Source organism: Tachypleus tridentatus, chromosome 8 (assembly GCF_004210375.1).
Source record: "Tachypleus tridentatus isolate NWPU-2018 chromosome 8, ASM421037v1, whole genome shotgun sequence".
In the NCBI taxonomy this organism is placed as follows: Eukaryota; Metazoa; Arthropoda; class Merostomata; order Xiphosura; family Limulidae; genus Tachypleus; species Tachypleus tridentatus.
The window spans coordinates 15093846-15104738 of NC_134832.1; the positions used below are offsets into that span (position 1 = coordinate 15093846).

General features: G+C 34.4%; 1 long non-coding RNA gene across 1 annotated transcript; it reads right to left on the minus strand.

The window, feature by feature from the left end:
* Positions 1–4992: 4992 nt before the first annotated feature.
* Positions 4993–6291, minus strand: LOC143224100 (uncharacterized). The gene is made up of 2 exons (XR_013013209.1): positions 6177–6291; positions 4993–5209 (listed from the first exon to the last, which is right to left on the minus strand). It is a non-coding gene; the product is annotated as an uncharacterized LOC143224100 (long non-coding RNA).
* Between the last annotated feature and the right edge of the window lie 4602 nt (positions 6292–10893).

A 10893-nucleotide genomic window follows, 5' to 3' on the forward strand; every position in this document is an offset into this window, starting at 1 on the left:
AATAGGGTCATTTTAACACGGAAATTTCTCACTGAAGGCATTCTTTCTTACTCGTGAATGTTTTATAAATGATTTTTTCTAAGGTACTGTTAAATTTAACGTAAAGCTCATCCCTGGAAAAAAGCAAATTTTTTGTTAGCCTTCAATGTTGTTTGGCTACAAAGCTATCAAATAAAAATTACACCCCTCCTGCGGAACCCACCTGTGACATCCTTTCTTTTAGGATTTGTCAATACACAGTTTTCTCTTAAGCTCACGAGTATACTAATTATAACAAGTAAACAGATAAGATACTGGTCTATCAAAGGACGTATTATGTTTTTTTTTTGTACAGTGATTTGTAGATCACTTCATAAGAATCCCCCCTCCCACGCAAAAACGACACTGTAGGTGGATAACGTTTTAAAGGATCATTATGTGTGCGATACTTTGGAGACACTGTCTACTTTTTACGTGTTATTATTCTACCTCCTTTGTTACATTATTCTATTAAAACAGTGTTTAGTTCACTACTGCCATTAGTGTGAAAATGTAGTGTTCAGAGGGTTATGAATTTTCATAATTTATTTTCTCTTTCATGGAGAAAAATTATCAAGGAGACGACAGCTCTATAACGAATCAGCTTATAGACAGATGGCGCTAAGTGGGGCCTTACTGTATATTTCTACTACCTGTCACTTCGAACCTCTGCCCTCGAGTCGTTACGTATATTAAATTTTGGTTTGTTGGGAATTAAGCGTAAAGCTCTACAGTGGGCTATTTGTGCTCTGCCCACCACGAGTATCGAAACCCGCATTCTAGCGGTGCGAGTCCGCAGACATACCGCTGCGCCACTAGGTAGGAGGGGGGAAGATTTATTTCGGGCGGTTCTCCGATTTACTATATTAATGTATTACTATTTTAAATAACAGGAAATTTGAATTTAGAAGTTAATTAAATATTAATATGTATCAAATTTATGATATTTGCTATCAAGTCTGATACACAATTTTCTTTTTAACAGAAATATATTGTAGAAACAAAAAACAATAGTTTAGAATAACAGTTAATAATAGTAGTTAAAGATAATAATTTATGTGCAAGAGGTTTACAAACTATACCGAGTCTTCTGTATAGTCTAAAACAAAATATTTTATCGACGTTCACGGAGAGCAAATTTATTGTGTTCATACACCCACACACTTTTGACAGCTAGTTAAGCTTAGAGCTTTCGTAACCTTTCGCCGACGACGATATCTAATGTCCTCATAAAGACACTAACGTTCAAAATTAATTCACTGAAGTTGAACGGGCTGTAATGTTCGAAATCTATAAACATTCCTGGTCCATTTCTGTAGCTATCCCTATGAACAGGCGTTAATCACAATTATAGCTTCTGATGCCTATAGTAGTCTGCTATAGCTAACTAATAATCATCTTCTAATGTCTCAGCTTTTATACAACACTCAAGTTTTCTGAAGTTTCAACGATGTTGTAGTGAGTTCTCGTAAAACAAATATTTTTGATTCTTACTCTCAAGAACATTCTACAAATTTTGAGAACAAACGGACTTGCGCAATACCCAATATAGAATATACGTAACACGCAAAAAAACAACAAGCATAGATATCAAAATAAACGTATAACGGTAAATCCGTTACAAATTTCTAAAGCAGAAATAAAATTAAACCACCCTATTTTATTTGTACTATATATGTTATATGTTGCTCCCTTCACGTTCATTATAAAACTAGAGGTAGTTAGCTACCTTTAAGCGCCTAAACGTAAATTCAGATTTATTTAGTATACCTGGACGGAAAGGCTGACTAACTAACTGGGCTTGTCTTTTCTTTTCTCTAAATCAACTTAAGATAAAGAAAGGATGTTGGGAATATGAGCTATACATGAAATAAAGTTACAGAGTGTGGTTCTATTTAAGATCGTTTATTTCATCTCTAAGATCTTATTTTGCAAGGGCGGAGTTTGGAAGTAACAAACAGATAGCAGAAATTGTTTCTACTTTAAGAATTACAAAAAATTAAGGTTAACTGCCTTTACACAACTGGCTGAAGAAAGTAAAAGGCAGTAGGAGTTGAAACATTGCAAAGTCAACTTCATACTCTTAATTGATTTTCTATGAATCCTAACTAGTTTAACAACAGCGTTTGGATTTTGCCTAACGATTGGATTTGGGAGTTATTACCACGGACAATATCCGTTATGACTGAGGTTACGACTAGAATTTATAATTCTAGAATTAGAATTTGCAAAGAACTTCTAATGCTTGTGTACACGTACAAACACACACACGTGTGTTATCCTAAAACATTATTTTCCTAATCAAATGTCACAATTAGAAAACTAGATGTTAGTTCAATGAACAAATCCAAATTTCCCCACCAGTTTTCGTAAGAAGTGGAATTTTACACTTACAGTAAAAGGCACACTTTAATGTCTTGAGCTCTAACATAACTTCCTAAGACCAAAATATCCATGTACACAAGTAGAAAACAGGATTATAAAGATTAATAATTGGTTAAATGGATGACGTACATACAGGGTTGGTTTTAGAGCAAAGCCACACTATGCTGTTTCCATAGCAGGGAATCGAACCCCGGATGTTAGTATTGTAAATCCGTAAACTTACAGTTTCCCCAAAGGACGAGATATGGTTATAAACAGCTGTATTGTGTAGCTGTACTTCAAATAAAATGTGGCGTGTACTTGTTTTATAACAAAGTATATAGTTTTCTGATTAGTGTAATAATGTACATTTTTGTTGATGGAAAAGTTATTACAACTACACAGCAGAAAAACAAAAATAGTAAAGGGAACAAACTGTCAGAAATACTGATACTGGAAAGTAGTTTCGACACTTTCGCGTGAGATTGAAGAAGGCACACGTATGTGTCGAAACTAATTTCTCCAGTATTATTACTTCTGACAGTTTGCTTTAATTTTTTTACTCGCTTACTGTTTGTTACACACGATACTGTTTTTTGTAATCACTATCTGCTGTTATCCTTATTTCCGAAATGTTGAGTGGGGGAAAAACTAGCAGCATGATAGCATCCACTTCTTACGTTTGTTTAATTATTTTTCAAATAAATACAACAAACAGTGGACTTGATAGTCACATTATAACGCTTCCACTGTTGGTAGGGTGGACATGTTCGGCATCTAGTTACGACCCCTCGACATCCTGATTGCAAATCGAGTGCCTTTACCATTAGACCAAAATAATAGCAGTTCAATTCTCTTGCGATTTCTGCACGTAGGAAAATTAATAAATCTCACTTTAAGTACTTAGTAAGACCGTACCTTAAAGTAGCTGTAAATAAAGGAAATAAAATGTATCTGAATATAAAGTAATGCTTTCAGTTCAATTTATAGAATTATAATTTATTAAATATAGACAAATCATCTAACTTATTGAAGTTTTAACAAAGAAAATCCAACCATATCTTACATACCCTGCATTCATTCCGTTATATTCACTTCTATATATGAAGAATGTTTTGCTAACCAGTGAATCAGCATTTCTTTCTATTGTTTCATAGTTTAAGTTCGTTTAGTTCATTGATGTTACATTTTAGTTATCACTGTTTTGTTTATTAGTGAAAGTCTCGAGCTTCAAAGTTTACTACACTACACCAGTCGGTAAGACGTCCCTTGTTGAGGCAAGTTTAAGTAGTTTCGTTCAGACAAGTTCGATTTCACGCAGTAGACGGAGCGTAGAAAACCCGTTGTGTAATTGCGCATTTAAAAAATAATGCGAGAAAAATAGTTTTCTTTACGCTCCGATAAGCCACATTATTGAATCTTCGAAGGGCTTTAAAAACCAAAAGCACCATACTAAAGAAATTTAGTAAGAGTATTACATAATAGGATTTCCTTTAGATTAGTATATTTTTACTAGTTTATTTTAAATTAGTATATACAGTCTCTTCAAAACTAGACTACAGTTCTGGGTAGAATATGTCATTCACTTTAAAATTTATCTCCAGGGTATCCGTGCAGCCAATTTTTTTTCTAATAGTTATGAAAGTTTTATATCGAACATCTTCCTGGTCGTGTATTCAGCCACTGTTCCTTGTCAATAAATCTAATAACATCATTTTTACTTTGTTCCTCTTTGTAAAGTTAGCTATTGTACTTGAACAATGCGTTATATCGATTCAAACCACGCCAAGTATCAACTTTCTTTTATACTTGCTTGTGGCGAAACTTTAGTACTTCTAGCATAAAGAATGAGTGGATATACAATATGTTATATTACACACACCTATAAGCTAGAAAACGTACTTGCAAGATGGAATATTTTATAGGTATACAAATCAAGAGATAGTAGGGAGGATATCTACCCCCTAGATCTACGACTGGTGGGAGCAGTTTTAACTCTTCAATAGCGGGGATGTAGTAGCCTCAATTGATGACCGCCGTTTAAGGGTTAATATTGTTAATTTTAGGTTGCCATACACTAATCTCTACATTTTGCCATGTATGTTCCATGTGACTGAATCACTATGATAGATTTATTTTAATATAGATGTTTGTTTCAATTAAATATACATTTAGATACGCATGTAGCTTACTGTTAAATGTATTGCAAAATTCTCATTTATTCGCTAAAGTTGCAGAACATTCTCAAGTGCAAGAATCAACAATGTAGTGTGTGTGTGTGTGTAAATATGAGTGATCGTTTATATTGTTGGTTTTATATAGCTGGTTAGTATATTCACAAAATTATATTATGCACGATCAGCGAAGAGCGAACTAACTTCCAATTAAGTTAATTGTGGGTGTATTATATATCAATTCAGAATTAATTCGTTCACCACAAACCCTAAACAAAATATTATGGAAGTTCTAGATGAGATACTCAATGTTGTTCACAGTGTCAAATTTTGTGTATAAATCATTATTTGTAATAACCATTATTATAAGCTTTAGTAAAATTTGTATATTGAAATATATTAATATTAAGAATAAAAAACTACGTTGGCAAACAAATTTGATACACCTCTACATTTAATTAACTTAAAGATAAAATTTCTATAAATTTCTAAAAGTTCTATAAATGCCACATTGGCTGGAGAACAGACTCCCTGATCCCCATCGAATTGCGACGTTCAGGTCTCACATGCACGTTTGCTCTTCCACGCAACTTAGTTTCGTCTGCCTATGTTTTTGCTTTACTTCTCTTACTGAAGTGGTGTGTGTCGCAGACCTCAAAATTTGGAAAGAAAAGGTTGAACTTAAGTACTTAGGTTTCAGTACGAAGTTGCAACTTACAAATGTAGCCGATTTTACTGTAAAATGAATCTTTTATATATATTACACTTTTAAATAGGGAGTGTTAAAATGCAAACTGACAATGACAATATCAGTACTGCTTTTTTCTTTAAGTTAGCTCGAAGTGTAGCATTCATAATAATAAATACTGAAAGTAATAAGAGGTTGCGTTAGTTTTATTATTAAAGGCTAATAATTATTTTTAACATACATTTAATAACTAGCAATTTACGCTTAAAGCATTTTTTCCAGAATTAAACACGAAACCTTAATTATAACATGGAAATACAAAGTTACGTTCTGAAAGTGAAATAGTATTTTATGGTTATAACCGTGTACTTCACCCATTTTTCTCTGGAATCCAAAATTCCATAGGCGAAGCACTTAAGATAGAAGAAATAATTAAAATTTATAAAAACTTATTAGGCCAATGCGATATCCAATATTAAAAGGACAAGAAACTTAATACGCATAGCAAGTTATTAAACGTTTAGTACAATTACAGTTTTGGATGCAGGGTAGATTATTTAACAAATCCTTGTACCAGTTATAAGTTAACACTAGAAGTTACCTATTTAGAACAATGAAAATTAAAACATGACTTTCAGAGAGCAGTTTTCTGTGCATATCACTTCACAAGTGTCACTGTACGTTAAAATCTACACGTAATAAAACCATTTTTAATCTTCAAGAACTCCTGTGTTTAGTTACTACTTGTCTATGCTATTAGGCACTATAACGAACGTTCCAACTAACAAACGCTTCACGAGATACAGAAAGTAGAGCACATAAAACAGGATTCGCTGCAGAGGCTTATAGTAGAGTAAGTAGTAGGTTAAGTTGTAGATATCGTACAGGTAGTTTCACTCTTTACTTTCTAAATAAATATTCACGCCTCTTACCGACATACGGACTCGAACTCCTAAATAAAAGAGAGAAAAGGAACAACCTGCTTTTCTACTGCAGCAAGAAGCAAGATTACGTGAGGGTTAAGCATATTCGTAGAAGTGACGTCATATGTGTAGCGTGTTTTTACAGCACTTTTAACTAATAGTCAAGGTTAAAAATAAATATGACATTATGTTATTTATTAAATACTGAGTATTCTACCTTAACAGGATATTTCATAATACGAGGACATCATGACACATTTTGTATTTCAAAGTGACATAAAATGATATAAAAAAGACGTTTCTTTATAAATACTTTTAAAAAGACTATTCAGTAGGATCTTTAATAAAATAGATTAACAGTAATTTTCGAAAGCACTGATTATTTTGGATTGTTATGAATTTCGCGCAATTTTACACGAGAGCTATTTGCGCTAGCCGTCCGTAATTTAGTAAGGTAAGGCTAGAGGGAAGGCAGCTAGTCATCATCACTCACCGCCAACTCTTGGGCTACTCTTTTACCAACGAATAGTGGGATTGATCGTAACATTATAACGACCCTACGGCTGAAAAGGCGAGCATGTTTGGTTTGACGGGGATTAGAATCCGTGACCCTCAAATTACGAGTCGAGTACTTCAACCACATGGCCACTGATCAACCATCATGGCCCGGCATGGCCTAGCGCGTAAGGCGTGCGACTCGTAATCCGAGGGTCGCGGGTTCGTGCCCGCGTCGCGCTAAATATGCTCGCCCTCCCAGCCGTGGGGGTGTATAATGTGACGGTCAATCCCACTATTCGTTGGTAAAAGAGTAGCCCAAGAGTTGGCGGTGGGTGGTGATGACTAGCTGCCTTCCCTCTAGTCTTACACTGCTAAATTAGGGACGGCTAGCACAGATAGCCCTCGAGTAGCTTTGTGCGAAATTCCCAAACAAACCAAAAAAATCAACCATCATGAAGACATATCCATTCTGTAATCATAGACTCACTACTGCCAATATGAAATCCAAATGGCATTATAAATCCCAAGAAACAATTTTGAAAATCAACATTAAAAATATAATAGGAATAATATTCATAAAAAGAATATCTCCAGAGGTTGAGAAAAAGAAAAGAAACTGTCTGAAAATGTAACACTGCCTTAAGCACACGAAGAATAATATTAAGTACCTAAGCTCCAACTACTGAAGAATAATGTTTGTTTGTTTGTTTAAAATTAAGAACAAAGTTACACAAAGGGCTATCTGAAGCCTATTCACCACGGGTATCGAAACTCGGTTTCTAGCACTATACGTCAGCAGACATACTGCTGTGTTGCTGGAGGGGTATATAAAAAAACAAAGAGAAGAGTAGAATTTATCCGAATAGCTTTAAATAATAAATTATAATCAAATTTATAACATGTATTTCTATTTATTACTTGTCGTTACTCATAAAAAAACAAAGGGTTTGGTTTGTTTTGAATTTTACGCAAAAAAAGTAGCCCAAGAGATGGCGGGGGATGGTGATGACTAGCTGCCTTTCCTTTAGTCTTACACTGCTAAATTAGGGACAGCTATTGCAGATAGCCCTCGTACAAATAAACGTCAATTAGAGGTACCATAAAAGTAATGTTTATTTGCGTTGTGTGTGGAAAATTATCTCCCCCCTTCTTTATTTGCGTTTCTTCATGTTGTAAGTGCGAAGCTGATTTTTCTGCGTCATGGCCCTTGAAAATTTGTTTGATTTAAAATGGTGGCTAATCATTTCTTATAAAAAGGATTTTACTTCATGACATATTATGTTTTATCTCTCGCTACAATTGTGATCGATGTTGTTTAATTCTTCGATAACTGCACCTTTCTTGGAAGCTTTAGGATAACGGAAATTAGGGAAAAGAGGTTTTCTAATTGGTTTGATTAAAAAAGGAAGGCCGTGATTCTATAGTATAAATACTTCATTGTTATATCTGAGTCAGAGGTCAGGGCTGGTGTTGGTATTTGAATGCCACGTATCATTGTAAAACGAAACGTTGGATGTCCAGTTAAACAAAAATAACAAATTTGGTGTATTATGGTCCAATATTTCTAGTGTTAAAATGTGTTTTATACACCATTATGCATTACAGAAATTAAAAAAACGAGCAGGTCTCTTTCTGGGTGGACATGATCCTATAAGTTGATTCATGTTTCTTTAATTTTCACTGTTTTGCAAGGAATCTTAGCCCACATCTTGAACACCTCTTTGTGATTTTAGTGTACGGATATTTTACGCCGAAAAGGGCTGTTAGATATGATTAACAAAAGCGTTCTTTTGTTTGTTTGAAGTTAAGCACAAAGCTGCACAATGGGCTACCTCTGCTCTACCCACCACGAGAATCGAGACTCGGTTTCTAATGTTATAAGTTTACAGACATACCGCTGTTCTACAAGAGGGATCAAAAAAAGCGATTACTTTTCTGCGGCACCACACTATCTATGAACGTCAAACAGTATCAAAATATAGCTTTGATACATTCCGTTCCACCGCGACTTTATAACGTCGATTTGCTAGTCCAAAATCATTTTAATATAACGTAATCAACTATTTATAAACCACGCAGAATATTTTTGTTTACAGTCTCCAGTTTATTTGAGCCTGGCATGGCCTTGCGCGTTAAGGCGTGCGCTTCTTAATCCGAGGGTCGTGGGTTCGCGCCCGAGTCGCGCCAAACATGCTCGCCCTCCCAGCCGTGGGGGCGTTATAATGTTACGGTCAATCCCACTTTTCGTTGGTAAAAGAGTAGCCCAAGAGTTGGCGGTGGGTGGTGATGACTAGCTGCCTTCCCTCTAGTCTTATACTACTAAATTAGGGATGGCTAGCACAGATAGCCCTCGAGTAGCTTTGTGCGAAATTCCAAAACAAAGAAAGAATGAAAGAAACAAACAAGTTTATTTTTGAACCACAGCGTATATTACTTAATTCTTACTTTTTAAAAACAATCATAACAAAAAAGTCTGTAAAACACGTTTTTTTCGTTTTATTGGCAGTAATTTTACTTCGTAGGTCCTGGACTAAAGAAATGAAATTCGACAATTATCATGTTCTATCAACTTGTTTAATATATTAGGACCTAAGGAATATTTGTTCCATAACTGAAAAGCAACATATATCTCATTTTAACAAATACCATATACCTTTATTCTAATGACCGCTCCAATTCATTTTTGATCAATTTTACGTTAAATTTCAGTTACGATAATCAATTACTAAAGTCTTGTAACATTCAATTGAAATGCCACAGTAAATTCATATCCCAATTTTAGATGTCAATTAGCTCAAAGTCCTTCAACCTATAATCTAATATTTACTTAACTGAAGCTTTGCACATTTTATCTTCTTTTAAAAAGTAGCTAATTTTTTTTTGATTTAGCAGCGCGCCATATATTTGCAGTAATTAAATAACTGTCAGACTTCGTTCTGTAATTGATAACTTAGAATGTATGTCTATTAAAGTACATTTAGATACATTTTGTGCGTGTGTTCTACAGTTAATTAATGTCCTTGAAAGCAGATATACATTTCGTCTCTTGACCTGTGTTCACAGAAGGATGAAATCCCAAATTCTATCATTTTAACCAAAGTTACTATACTAGAGCAATCGTTCCATAATGTTGACACTTTTCGCTCACGTGTTTCTGTGTCCTTGATACTTGGATGTCTGGGTTATATCGAAATGGAAGAGTGGTACGGGTTAACTTGAGGTGGAAGTTAAGTTTCCTTTGAAACTTAATATTATGATTATTACCATTAATATACATAATCTAGAAGGAACTATCATAGGAAGATGGTAGTTTGGACTAACAATATTAAATAGAAATAATTCCTATGTGTAAGTCACCTTTGATATAGTATTAGACAAATACTCGTCTTCTTTTTAATGGTAACGTTTCTTTGAATCTGCTGTTTCTTTAGTAATATTTTCTCATTGGCTCAAAACTTGTGTGAAAATACCACAGATTAGATATTAATCAGCGTTTTGTTGCTGTAATCACTGATATATTTTTAATACTTTTTTCTTTCATTTGTCTCTGAGTTTGCTTGTAAATTATGATCATGGAAGGGAACTTTCTAAGACCATCAGAAAGTTGTGGTATACAGAAAGAAGCAGCAGTTAAGGTAAGAACACTATCTCAGAATGAATCAAGGATTAAGATTTCACCAGCCATGTTGAGACTAATGTTTACGGTCTCAAGCTGGCTTCAGAATTCATAGGCTCAAAGACAGTTAGGGAAGTCCTTAGCTATAGTGGTACATTCTATACTTGTTGCCTTCTGTATGTCAAGTATATTTATACGATGAACTTGAGTGGCACGAGATTAACTGGGATGGTTTCTATGGGACTTCCTGACGTTCACTGAGTAGCCCTTGCATCGTCAGTTAGTGGTCATGATCAACAACATGGTTTCTCATTCCCAGTTACTATGACTATATCACTTATACCGTATGAGTTAATCTTGACAATATATCTAAACTATGATATATGTAACCTCTTATTTAACTGTGGCTTACTACTTCAATGTATTCTATCAGAGAGTGTTATTTCCAGTAGTTAGTAAAAGAGGGAGCTTTTCGATTCTCTGTGGACTTTAGGTGGGTGAGATTGGTATAATGCTTTGATGCTTTTTCTTTGCCACAAATGAATGGGTATATCGGAAAGCACTTACTGGAATAATATCAAAGCTATATCATCCAGTTACTAGCAAGTTATA